At 27.7% G+C, this 13316-nt stretch overlaps 2 long non-coding RNA genes across 3 annotated transcripts in view; one reads left to right on the top strand and one right to left on the bottom strand.

The window, feature by feature from the left end:
* LOC122533994 overlaps window positions 1-13316 on the bottom strand; it is a 171386-nt gene that overhangs the window by 6751 nt on the left and 151319 nt on the right. The gene's annotated exons all lie outside the window — the stretch shown is intronic.
* Window positions 2090-11677, top strand: LOC122533993. Of its 2 annotated transcripts, none has more exons than XR_006307811.1 (2): window positions 2090-2101; window positions 11488-11677. It is a non-coding gene; the product is annotated as an uncharacterized LOC122533993 (long non-coding RNA). The 2 variants fall into 2 exon arrangements; XR_006307810.1 differs by having other exon boundaries at window positions 11480-11677.

Below are 13316 nucleotides of genomic sequence, written 5' to 3'. Positions count from 1 at the left end.
ATCGCCATTTCGTTTAAAGCCGTAGTAGAGCTACAGTATTTAGGGAATCAAATTAAACGATGCATAGGGATCTATTCCATTTAACTTCCTCTCGTTGTTTTAACGTGTGTTGTACAAAACACACACACACACACACACACACACACACACACACACACACACGCACACACACATATATTGGCATTACAGACAGTTTACAACTATTTTGTAACCATTTCTGTTCGATCAAGAGAATTCTCTGCTCAGAAGCAGAAAGGAAACAATCATCACAACTTGATAATTTATTTTTATTTATTACTTGTGCCTCGTGATAGTAATTTTTCTTACCCCTGCGTGACGATGATAATGACAATTTTATTTGAATATTAAAAAATAATAATGGACATTATAACGAAATAATATTAAAAAATAATTAAATTTGAAGAATTTAATTTTTTTTTAATTTGAAGAATTTAATTTAAAGAATTAAATTTGTAGCTGTGCGTGTTGTATTCCGTTTCACGTTATTCGCGAAGATTTCATAAATTAGAAGTTTTCCATTTTTGGCCAGAGATACGCTAAAGCGAAAAGAACGACAGCACACAGCCACGAAGCTCTATTAATTTCAAGGGGAAGATATTTTTGCCTCGTGCGGGGACGATGCGATGTCGGGGACCAACATACCGTCGAAATTTATTTGTCTGTAGCCTTAAGTCGTCCCTTTCTTCCTCCCTCTTTTTCAACCATTCGACGATGTTTCACTTCTACCCCTGATCCCTGCCAGCGACCCTTACACGCACGCACACACACATATATCTCACAGTTACACTGTTGCTAAAAAAGTAATCTGGATACTTGCTATTTTTAGGAAATCTGTGATAAATGCAATAATGTGTCATTTACACTTCAATAACATTAAATTCAATTAGAATTTTTAAGTGAATTTTCATTTTTTCAACTTGTCTTAGTTGACACGGTAAATAAAAATTAATATAAAATATGAAATATAAAATATAAATTATAAAATATAAAATATAAAATATAAAATATAAAATATAAAATATAAAATATAAATTATAAAATATAAAATATAAATTATAAAATATAAAGTATAAAGTATAAAGTATAAAGTATAAAGTATAAAGTATAAAGTATAAAGTATAAAATATAAAATATAATAATATGTAATATAATATAAAATATAAAATATAATAATATGTAATATAATATAAAATATAAAATATAATAATATGTAATATAATATAAAATATAAAATATAATAATATGTAATATAATATAAAATATAAAATATAATAATATGTAATATAATATAAAATATAAAATACAATAATATGTAATATAATATAAAATATAGAATATAATAATATGTAATATAATATAAAATAGTACAAAAATTAATATTGATGAAAAGATTGAAAATTCTTTTTTTAAATAGAAAATGTACTAAATTTCTGTTCAATTACGTATGAATTATTTTCTGGTACGAATATTCAATCTTGTATAGTGATTTTACGCATTTTACAAAGAAAATGTATCAAATCGACGAGGATCAAACTTTCGAATGAATTTTTAATAAATTGTAACGAGTCTCAACAAATTTCGTCAAATCACCCGACGACACAAACTCTAGATAATAATTAAAGTATTATACTGATCAATATGTGAAGGAAAACATGTTTAAGACATGTTTAAATTAAACAAAGCAAGGAGTTAAGTCCATGTATTATACTTTCATTATCATCAACCTCAGAATTTCTCCTTCGGGGAGAACCTACTCGTATGGAATTGTAATTCGAAAATTCTAGTACCCTAAAGCTTGAAAACCATCTCGAAATCAGCGTATCGGCCGTTTGATAAATTAAGTTGTTGTGAGCATCGAGGGAATACTATCGTTTAAATGCAGAGGATTGAACGAACGTTTATACGTTACGTTGCCATAAGCAATCGCCGCTGATATCGCCGACGATAAAGATACAGACACGTACGCGAGTTGTCGTTTAAGATGCTGGTAGTTTCACAACGTAGTTCCATAAAGGAAACAGATTAGAGTATGTTTCGCTGACGAGACGCTTCGATAATCTTCCTATCGCGTGTGCTCATCGTTCAATAGCGTTGGACGTTATAATAAACTATTCTGAAATTTCGTAAACAAATCTAAAAATCACCTATTGAATTCGAATATATAAATTTATTTATATTTCAAAAAGCCACGATGAAATAAACTTCAACATTCAACAGAAATATCACCTTTAATATTTACTGCGTGTTCAACAGAATATTTATTTTTTATTAAATTCAATAACAAATATTTTAATAGCATGTTTGTAATAAATATTTTATACATTTTCATCGTTTCAAATTTTATTGGTACAATTATGGTGACAGTTACTGATGAAACACGAACGATAAAAGTTCCTCCATTGTTCAAACATTTTCAAATCGCTGTCGCTGAACATATTGGAAATATTTATTTGAACGATAAAAGTTCCTCCATTTAAATATTTTCAAATCACTGTCGCTGAACATATTGGAAAATATTTATTTAAGACGTATTAATTATTCAGATATTTAGCATTATTTTTAGTATTATTTTAGTATTATTATTTAGTATTATTTTAGTATTATTATTTAGTATTATTATTTTATTATTTTATATTATTTTAGTATTATTATTTTATTATTTTATATTATTTTAGTATTATTATTTTATTATTTTATATTATTTTAATATTATTATTTTATTATTTTATATTATTTTAATATTATTATTTTATTATTTTATATTATTTTAGTATTATTATTATTTTATTTTAGTAAAATAAGTTTATAGTATTATTATTAGTATTAAAGTTTATAGTATTATTATTAGTATTAAAGTTTATAGTATTATTATTTTATTTTATTATTTTATATTATTTTAGTATAATTATTATTATTTTAGTATTATTATTATTTAGTATTATTTTAGCATTATTTTTAGTATTATTTTAGTATTATTTTTAGTATTATTTATTTAAAACGTATTTGAAACATATTAGTTATTCAGGCATCATAGAAATTGCGTGAAACATTCTACTGTATGTACATACATACATACTTTCAAATGTGTAACGAATAAACATTTATTTCAAACAATTACTTCAAGCCATATCCTGAAAAATATATTAGTGAAATACATGATGTGAATACGAGGAGATCAAATCGTAACTCGACAATGTCACTCGCTTTTCTTTCTTTCTGTTGCTGTCAAACCTCTTCAAACTTCCCCTGCCTCACCGTGCGTATCATTTTATTTCACATATACGATTTTCAATTTTTTTCATTCAATCATTCTGCGAAAAATCGATTGTACGGAAATGCGACGTGAAGTTTCACTCGCGAATAAACGATAACTTCAAAGTTACATAACCGACCGTGTGTTTGCATCGGACAGGCGCAAACAGCAGCGTTAATAGAAATAGAGACCGTTTCGAACCGATGATTAGCCGAGTTCTTGCGTTTCATGCCAATGCGCAAGATCCGTTGAAACTTTGCTGGCCGAGTTAATACTGCAGTTGTGTAATTATTCGATGAAGTTGATAACACGTCGACGCACGCAGTTTCGGTTGGTTCGACAAACCAACGTGTGTGTACATAGCTGAACCGTAGCTCTGCATGATTGATAATTACAGGATGGGCCAAAAGTTTCTTTCCACCTATTTTTTTTTCTTTTTTTCAATAAAATATCAAGATATACATAAGAAAAAACTAAATTTTGTTAGCTTTAAATTAAATATAAGTTGAAACATGGTTTCCTTCATTACGTTTTGAAATTAGAAAATATTACGTACGTAGAAGTAATAATAATAATTCGAAATAAGACTAATATAAATAAGGTCTCATTACTTATTAATAATAAAATATAATAATAAAATATATAATAAAATAAATATAGAATAAAACATGTAATAACATAAATATAGAATAAAATATGTAATAAAATAAATATATGATAAAATATGTAATGAAATAAATATATAATAAAATATGTAATAAAATAAATATATAATAAAATATGTAATAAAATAAATATATAATAAAATATATAATCTTCGATTTTAAAATTATATTAATAAATATTCACTGCTAAGAATAATCACAATACGAAAATGTGTAAATTCTTCAAAGATTTTATATCTAAATTTCGTAAGTTTCAAACCAGATATCAGTAGTTTTATATTATTATTATTTAGTAAAAAATTATAGTTACATATCATAGTATACAACATGTCTTAATATTATAATATTGTTAAATGTTTTATAATTATTCCTGGAGATGGTTCTGGCTCAAATTTTTCAGTAGTTTTATATTATTATTATTTATTAAAGAATTATAATTATATATTATAGTATAGTATACTATACTATAGTATTATAATACTATACTAATACTATACTATACTATAGTATTATAGTATAGTATATATTATAGTATAGTATACAACATGTCTTAATACTATAATATTGTTGAATGTTTTATAATTATTCCTGGAGATGGCTCTGGCTCAAGTTTTTTAGTAGTTTTATATTATTATTTATTACAAAATTATAGTTATATATTATAGTATACAATATGTCTTAATACTATAATATTGTTGAATGTTTTATAATTATTCCTGGAGATGGCTGTGTCTCAAGTTTTTCAGTAGTTTTATATTATTATTATTTATTAAAGAATTATAATTATATATTACAGTATACAACATGTCTTAATACTATAATATTGTTGAATGTTTTATAATTATTCCTGGAGATGGCTCTGGCTCAAGTTTTTCAGTAGTTTTATATTATTATTATTTATTAAAGAATTATAATTATATATTATAGTATACAACATGTCTTAATATTATGATATTGTTAAATGTTTTATAATTATTCCTAGAGATGGCTCTGGCTCAAGTTTTTCAGTAGTTTTATATTATTATTATTTATTAAAAAATTATAATTATATATTATAGTATACAACATGTCTTAATACTATAATATTGTTGAATGTTTTATAATTATTCCTGAAGATGGCTCTGGCTCAAGTTTTTTAGTAGTTTTATATTATTATTTATTACAAAATTATAGTTATATATTATAGTATACAATATGTCTTAATATTATGATATTGTTAAATGTTTTATAATTATTCCTGGAGATGGCTCTGGATCAAGTTTTTCAGTAGTTTTATATCATTACTATTTATTAAAAAATTATAATTATATATTATAGTATACAACATGTCTTAATATTATAATACTGTTAAATGTTTTATAATTATTCCTGGAGATGGCTCTGGCTCAAGTTTTTTAACCCTTCAAGTACTTATTATAATTAACAATGAAAAGATTATTAGAAGTTTACACATTATAATATAAATAGTATATTAAATTTTCAGTTTATTATACGTTCTTATTCAGCTTATCGAGCCTCCGAATTTCTGATCATTTCAAGCTAAACTCCGTATCGATAGGAATTGGTTGCTTTTGTTGCAAAATTTAACCAAATCCAAGCAAGTTCTCTCGCTCGAACCTCGAATTCTTTTCGAAACGATGCGAGAATTATTATTATCGGCCCGGAGAAGGGAACGGGAACGAGCAAATTAACGAGCGTATGCATCAACTTATGTGACTTCCCTTTCTCTCTCGCTAGGGAACCACCATCAGCGTGGGTGAGCTTTTCAATTTCAGGTTTCTGTGAAAGCCTCTCTCAATCCGCGATGAAAGAAATCGTCGAAAGAAAGAGAGCGAACGATTGTCGACGAACGTGAAGCAATTAAATACGTTGTAAATCAGGTATATGAAACTCTGAAGGGGGGAGAGCCTCGCGAGTTGAAATGTGAGAGGGGAGTTTTCCTTTTTTACAATTGCGCGTTTTAAATTAAAAAACTGAATGAAAGTGTTGGGGAAAACTGATGAGAACGCGGCGAGATAACGAGCACACCATATGTGGAAACAATATATACGAGGAGGGAAGAAGGGAAACGATGAATAAAAGAAGATATTAACTTTATATACAGCGATAATAATCTAATGGCTTGGATTACAGGTGTTTATGGTAGTTTGTGTGGTATGAAAATTAATTAAGTAGATTGATCATTGATACTGTATAGAGAATTAGAAATAAAAATAAAACGGAATAATTTATATATAATAAATTGAGCTAAATAATTAATTGATTATATACTATTATAATTAGTAGTATTACTTGTATCGCGATAAATATTATAAAATTAATTAATTATTATATTACATTATAAAATTTGATTCCTCTGTTTCGCATTTTTTTGTTACGCGCTGCGTGAACAACTTCATTAACAATTGAAATGATTTAAATATTTTACAATTAGTGTTTTCAATTTTTTCACCAAATCTCGACACGCCAGTTCATTTGACTTCACTTTGTATTTTGTACTAGCAGTGAAGTTCGATTAAATTTCGATATTCTGAAACTTAAATTATCAACGTTTTCTAATTGACAAAGAATTGAAACAAACTTTAATAATTCGATCGAACTTCAACATATCGATATTACGTTTGATTTGACGTTTCTCATATTCGTTTACCACGTTTTTGTGAAAATTTACATTCCCATGGATCGAGGGGAATGAAACCTGAATTAAAAGGGGAGAGAAAGAGAGAAATTGAAAACAATTTCTCGGAGCAAAAGTGATAACGGAATTTATTTCAAAGAGGTGCACACGCATCTTTCAGTTTTTTTTCGTTCTTCTTTAGCGCACGTTACCCCATAACAAAAGGAAAGAATATCAAGACGAACCAAAGAAGATTCAGGAGTACGGGAGGGGGGAACGATAGAAGTTGAAGATAACTAGGTACGTGTCTGGACTCTTCAAATTTTTCCTTCAAATTTTAAATAAGCACTTTGCCACGCCTCGTACGCCCTCGTGTCCAACATTTGCCTTTCGAATGTTCGCACTAAAGAAGAGCGTGACTGTTCTATTCTAAACCCCTGTTGATCCTCGAGGATCCTTTTGAGAATGAGCGATTATGATACCATTCGCGACAAGGCCACTGAACAGAATTTTATTTTACGTTAGCTGTGAAAATTCGTGACGCACTTTTAACCGAGCAGAATTTCGTTTTTACGTTATTTGAAAATTCGCGACGCACTTTTAACTAAGCGAAATTGTATTTCACGTTATTTGAAAATTCGAGAGTTACAACACGATCGACAGAGTTAATTTTCACTAAGCTGATGGGAAAATTATGTTGATTAAAATTCGAAGATTGTTTTGAGCATTGCATATGACTATTTTTCATTTAATTGCATATTATTAATAAATTATGTTTAATTAATTTTTTACTTTAATTAATATTTAATTAATTACTATTAAATTAAATAGTAGCTAATAACAAATATTAATAATAATTAATGTCACTTCGTTATTTAATAAAAATTCTTTATCATTATAAAGAATTATCTTCTCTTGAATTACTATGTAATTATTTATTGTATTAGTATAATAAGTATCACCAATGTTGATAATAATTTAATTTATCTCTGAGTACTATAATATGTATTTCATTGAGGAATTCTTTTGCTTTCTAAGAAAATTACTATGAATGTTGTAAAAATTACTATGAATGTTGTACAGTATTATGAATGTTGGAGATTTTGTCTCATTCTAAAGTGAAAAACTAAATCATTTAATCGACAATCAGAATCAACTGAAATTCTCTTAATGCTACATTTTTCCAACAAAATGATCAACGAAGAGCTAATTATGTTACGCTTGATATCAGCTTGAGTATCAAAAAACTGAGTATCAAAAAAGATTATTATCTTGGACAGCAATTTTAGTCACTATGTTCTAAACGAGATTATAAATTAACAATTATCTTTTGGAAATATCTTGAAAATCTCTTTGCCTTCTTCTCCTTTTTAATTTTTCGTATGATCAAACGACATGTTAAACAATTGTTGATTAAATTCGCTTCGTTGAATTCTACGATTTATTTTCGTTCTGTGGAACGAGCGGATGTTCGAAAATTAGCAACCTGACTACCGATACCCGTAAGATCACCGCCGAGAGAAGTTACGTTGTCGAAAATTGTGCAAGGTACAACGCCAACTCGTTAGTTAATAACCTGCATACTTCATGATAAAACTTCGCGCTGGAGTTAACCAGCGAGAAACTCCCTCTCTGAATGAAAACGGCTGCCTCTTCATTTATTAATTTCCGAGCGTCTGATTAATCAACTATTCTCGTCGACCATTTCGTATGCTTTTAATCGTCTACCCATTCGAGCGCGAATACACCTCTCGCGCAAAGGAGACCTCCGTTCGAAATTTCTGCGAATTATTCGCCTGGCAAGGAGTTTTCAAATATATGGATACTCGAGAGTATCCGAAAAAAGGGAAGGCTCGAGAGCTTTCGCGAATTTAATTGAAATCGCGAATTTAATTTCTGCCCCTCGTGCATTTTGAGCAAACACAATATATGCGCTTTATACCTCGCGAGTTCCAATATTTTTTTAATACCATCGAACACGCGCGTTTGATTGAAAAACCTTGTGTGTATATTGCGGATTATTGAAGATATTAGTTGTCATTGATCAAAGGTAGATATTCCTTGAACAAACAGGCTGCAAGTTTACGGAAACTTTGTTATTCTTTTTTGTCGTAATTACGTGATGGCTTGTGATATTTTGTTATTGATAACGAGACGTACATTTTTGTCAGTCATGTGAATTCATTTGTTTTTACATTGATATATTAACAATTATCAAAATTTATAATTTATAATTTTTTATAATTACTAATTTATAATTCATAAGTTTTTTACAATAATTTTAGCGCACTTACAATGTTGCGTTTTTTTTTTTTTCAGAGATTCGAGCGATTTTTGTAAAGCATATGAACAAAAGTTCGTGTTCATTATCATTCCTTGCACTCTAACTTCTTTAATTCAATTTTTGTAGTTAGTTATTTTTATAGTTTAGTAGTTCGTTAATATATCGTATAATATATTGTAATTTATTGGATATTCGTGTTCAACATATAAAAATTATTAAAAGCAGCAAGATGATTCTTTTGATTTGAAACGAAGATTCAAGCACGTTTTATTATTAATTATTATTAACAAAGTATTTTATATGAAATAATTATATTCAAAATAGAATATTATTATGATATCCGATAAATTTCTTTAGTCATTCAAACAGAATATCTGTTTATTATAATATTTAATAGTAAAACAATGTATTTTAAGTAAGTATTTTAAAGTATTTTAAGTAAGTTTGCAAGTTTCAACAAAATATTAAAAGTAAAACAACTTCTATTTAAATTCTATCTCTTTAATTATTTTTATGTGTTCATAAAAATTTGCAGTCTATGTATTATTATTTTAAAAAAATGTAAACACGAAAATAAAAATACAAAATATAAATATAAATACAAAAATAAAAATACAAAATATAACTATAAATGCGAAAATAAAGATACAAAATGTAACTATAAATAGAGAAATAAAATTACAAAATATAGATACAAATGCAAATATAAAATCTGTTTATTATTCTTCGTAACATTATCAATGTCGAAGTTTAAATTATTTCACTGGTATCGTCACAAACTGTCAATGATCCACAATTTACACACGTTACGTTCTAGACGTTAAGAAAGATAAGATTTACAACACCGTTTCTCCTCCATTTTTATCAATTCGCCGCACCGCAATCTATGCACTTCTAAACTCGATTACTTCATTCTCATTCCTCACATAATAGTCTCTCGAATGTAACAGCATTACCAAAAAGGATTAAACCGAATTGCTTCATCTACAAACTCAATCGCTCCGAGTAGCCATAATCCCACGTACGACCGTTCAACAACTACGTTCACGAAAGGAATCAAAGCGAGAGGGGAAAAATAAAATCAATTGGAAATATATGCTGTAATTTCGTTGTAACTTTCGAGGAGTTAAGTCACCCAGAGTGTGTAATTTTTATTATAATATTATTTTATATTAACAATCATATCATAAATTCATTATATTAAATTATAAATATTCATTATATTAAATGTTATTATATTAAATGAATTATATTAAATATTATTATATATTCATGTAAATTCAATCAAATATCACAATTATTTCTTTCCTATCAAAGAATGAATCAATATGTTAACATATTATTAGGCTTAATTTTTTTTTTTACGCCTAATTCTTTAACTTTGCACGATGAATATTTGCACTAAAATATAATTTACGTATCAAATTATCAGATTTCCAAGAAATCTGGCATTCAATTTTAATTTCAATAAAAAGAAATACGAAAATATAGATAAATATATATGAATATACAAATATATAAAAATATATATTTATATATGAATATATAAATATATAAATATATAAAAATATATATGAATCGCAAGTTAAAAAATATAAATGTGGTGAATAAATTCAATCCGCATTGTGTGAATATTCGTCATGATATTTTTCAATTTTCTGTTTGAATTCTATTTTGTGAAATTTAAAAAAAAAACCAAAGTATCTATAAACTATTATTGTTAAGTTCTTAGTCAAATTATACAATATCGTGTCAGTTCAATGAGTTAGTTTGCCTCTCGGTGATACACACTGCATATAACCATAAACATAAATATTCTCTACAATTCTCTATCATTCGATAACAATAAACAACCAAATTAGACCAAATTTACCTACTATAAATTTCGTACATTTTAAATACAATGTATTTAAATTTATTTTATAAGAAAACTGCATATATAACCATATGTACATACATATAAATAATACGAATAAATATTCTTCACGACTGTATCATTTGATAATAATAAATAAATTCGATTATTTAAATTTACCTACTATGAATTTCGTACATTTTAAATTTAAATACGACGTATTTAAATTTATTTTATAAGAAAATAAATATATATATAGCCGTACATATAAATAATATGAATGAATCTTTCTTCACGATCGCATCATTTGACGACAACAAATAAATCAGATTCGATTTATCTACTTATTTATGAGCTTTCTTTATTTTAAATATGACACTATATAATATAATAATATCTAAATTAATATCTAAATTTAATATACAATAATATCTAAATTTATTTCCAAGGACTATAATATATCTAAATTTATTTCGAAGAAAATGTATATAGCCGTATATATAAACAACACGAATTATAACTGTGAAATTATAATTTTAACATTAATTAATTATTGAAAAAATTTTATAATTTATTATTTTATATTTAAAATTAACTTTATAATTTTATAATTTATTATTTTATACTTAAAAATTAAAATTTAATATATAATATAATATTATACATATAATTATTAAAGAAAAATTTTTTTCAATTATAAATATTAAGATATAATGATTAAATTAGTAATATTATTACATAAAATATATTTAATAATATAAATATATATATATATAAATATAAGGAATTAAGCAAAATAAATATATTCACCTGTTTATCAAAAACATGTCTTGATTGAAAATAATTTTAAGTCAATCTGCCCACCGAATAAATTAAATGGCTGCAGTATAACTGACTGTACAAAGGTAATATAATAAATTGATTTTTAATTGAAATCTAGAAATGAAAGGATTAATGAAGTATATACTGTCTCATATTTATTTTATGGATATTATATCATTCGCCAACAACCAAACAACCAAACTAAGACCAAATTCACTATGAACTTCGTGCATTGTGAATACAGCGTATCTAAATTCATTTTGATGGGAAGGAGGCTGCTGCGTCAATGGGTCGGTTAAATCTCGCGCCAACGCAGTTGAGCAGCAACAAAATGGAGGCGGAAGGAGGGGAAACTTGGCTTCGAAGAAGTAGCTACTGCCGGAGAAAAAGAAGAGGAGAAGCTAAAAAGAACGGAGGAAGATTGGACCACTGGATGTCTGTGTGCGTGGCGTAGGAGAGGCTGGAGAAAAATGAAGCGGGACGAGGAGGGGCGGCAGAGGTCGAATAGATAAAGCTGCGAGGAACTTTTTAACCCTAGCGAAAGTGGGTGGGCTGGAGACTGACTGTACAGGAAGGAACTAAGGGGCAACAGGGTAAGAGGGACGAAGTTGGCCGTAAGTTTAATGCCGCGGCATTAGAAACGTTACCAACCTCGAATCCATTCGGTGAGCTTTTAATGAACTTCGCGCGATCATATTCAACCTCGTTCGCGCGCTGCTTCTGTTTACTTCTGTAGAAGAGGGGAAGTTTTTCAAGATTTGACTGGAGAGTAAAATTCCAATTTGGAAATTCCAATGGCGAATCTCTTTCCGGTCTGTGACAGTATCTACAGTTTCAATCGAACGATTTGATCTTCAAGTATCTCTCTAGTAATCATTTTTTTTTTTTTTTAAATGAATATATGTCATATTTCTTCGTGTACAATTCGTTAATTTAACTAGTGCGATCACGCTATTGTGGCTCGAGTTTGAAGCAAATTTTAAAGTCGGAAGACGTTGGAACAGCGACTGCCTGATCCATCGTTGATCTGCTTCACTTGGGGAAACTGAAATCCTGTTGCTAATGCCTTGTAATCGTGATTAACTGCGACGGACTGTAATATGTTGTGCTGTGTATGTACAGATTTTGAAACAAGTCTAAAGATATATGTGGAAATCACAAGACATTTACAATAGTATATACAACATTGAGGGGACAATGCCTGATCCAATGTTGACTTGTTTCACTTGGAAACCTAAATCCTGTTCCCTAATGCCTAGCAATCATGATTAATCGTTATAGATTGTAATATATTATACTGCACATGCAAGTTTGAATTGAATTTAAGAATACACGTGAAAATTATTCCTAATTATGTTTAATGTTTAATATTTAAATTAAATATTTAAATTTATATTATTTAATTATTTTTATATAATATTTATAAGTTATTTAATATAATATTATTTAACACTGAAAACAGCTAACATCGCTTGAGAACTCTGGCAAAGTTAACCGGTTCATATCTTTGAAGCGGTCGGAACTAAGACGCTGAAATTTTGCTGGATTTAGCGGCCGGAAGTGGAGGAACGAAGGAAGGCAGGGGATGAAACCGAGCTGCCGAGGATATTTGTGTTTCTTAGCGAGGGAAGAAATTTGTCGAGGGTAAGCCGACGACAGAATGTTTCGAGATTAAGACAGATAATGTGCAGTTGAACGTGTTTATGCCAGTATTTGGGGATCAACGCGGCGTGTTACATATCTCGATATTGCAAATTAACATTTTAATAGTGTATGTGTAATCTGACTAACGTCTCATC

Source organism: Frieseomelitta varia, unplaced genomic scaffold (genome assembly GCF_011392965.1).
Source record: "Frieseomelitta varia isolate USP_RPSP 00005682 unplaced genomic scaffold, Fvar_1.2 scaffold_564, whole genome shotgun sequence".
Classification (NCBI taxonomy): domain Eukaryota; kingdom Metazoa; phylum Arthropoda; class Insecta; order Hymenoptera; family Apidae; genus Frieseomelitta; species Frieseomelitta varia.
The sequence above is the reverse complement of the archived record's forward strand: the minus strand, read 5'-3'. Positions and strand labels throughout refer to the sequence as shown.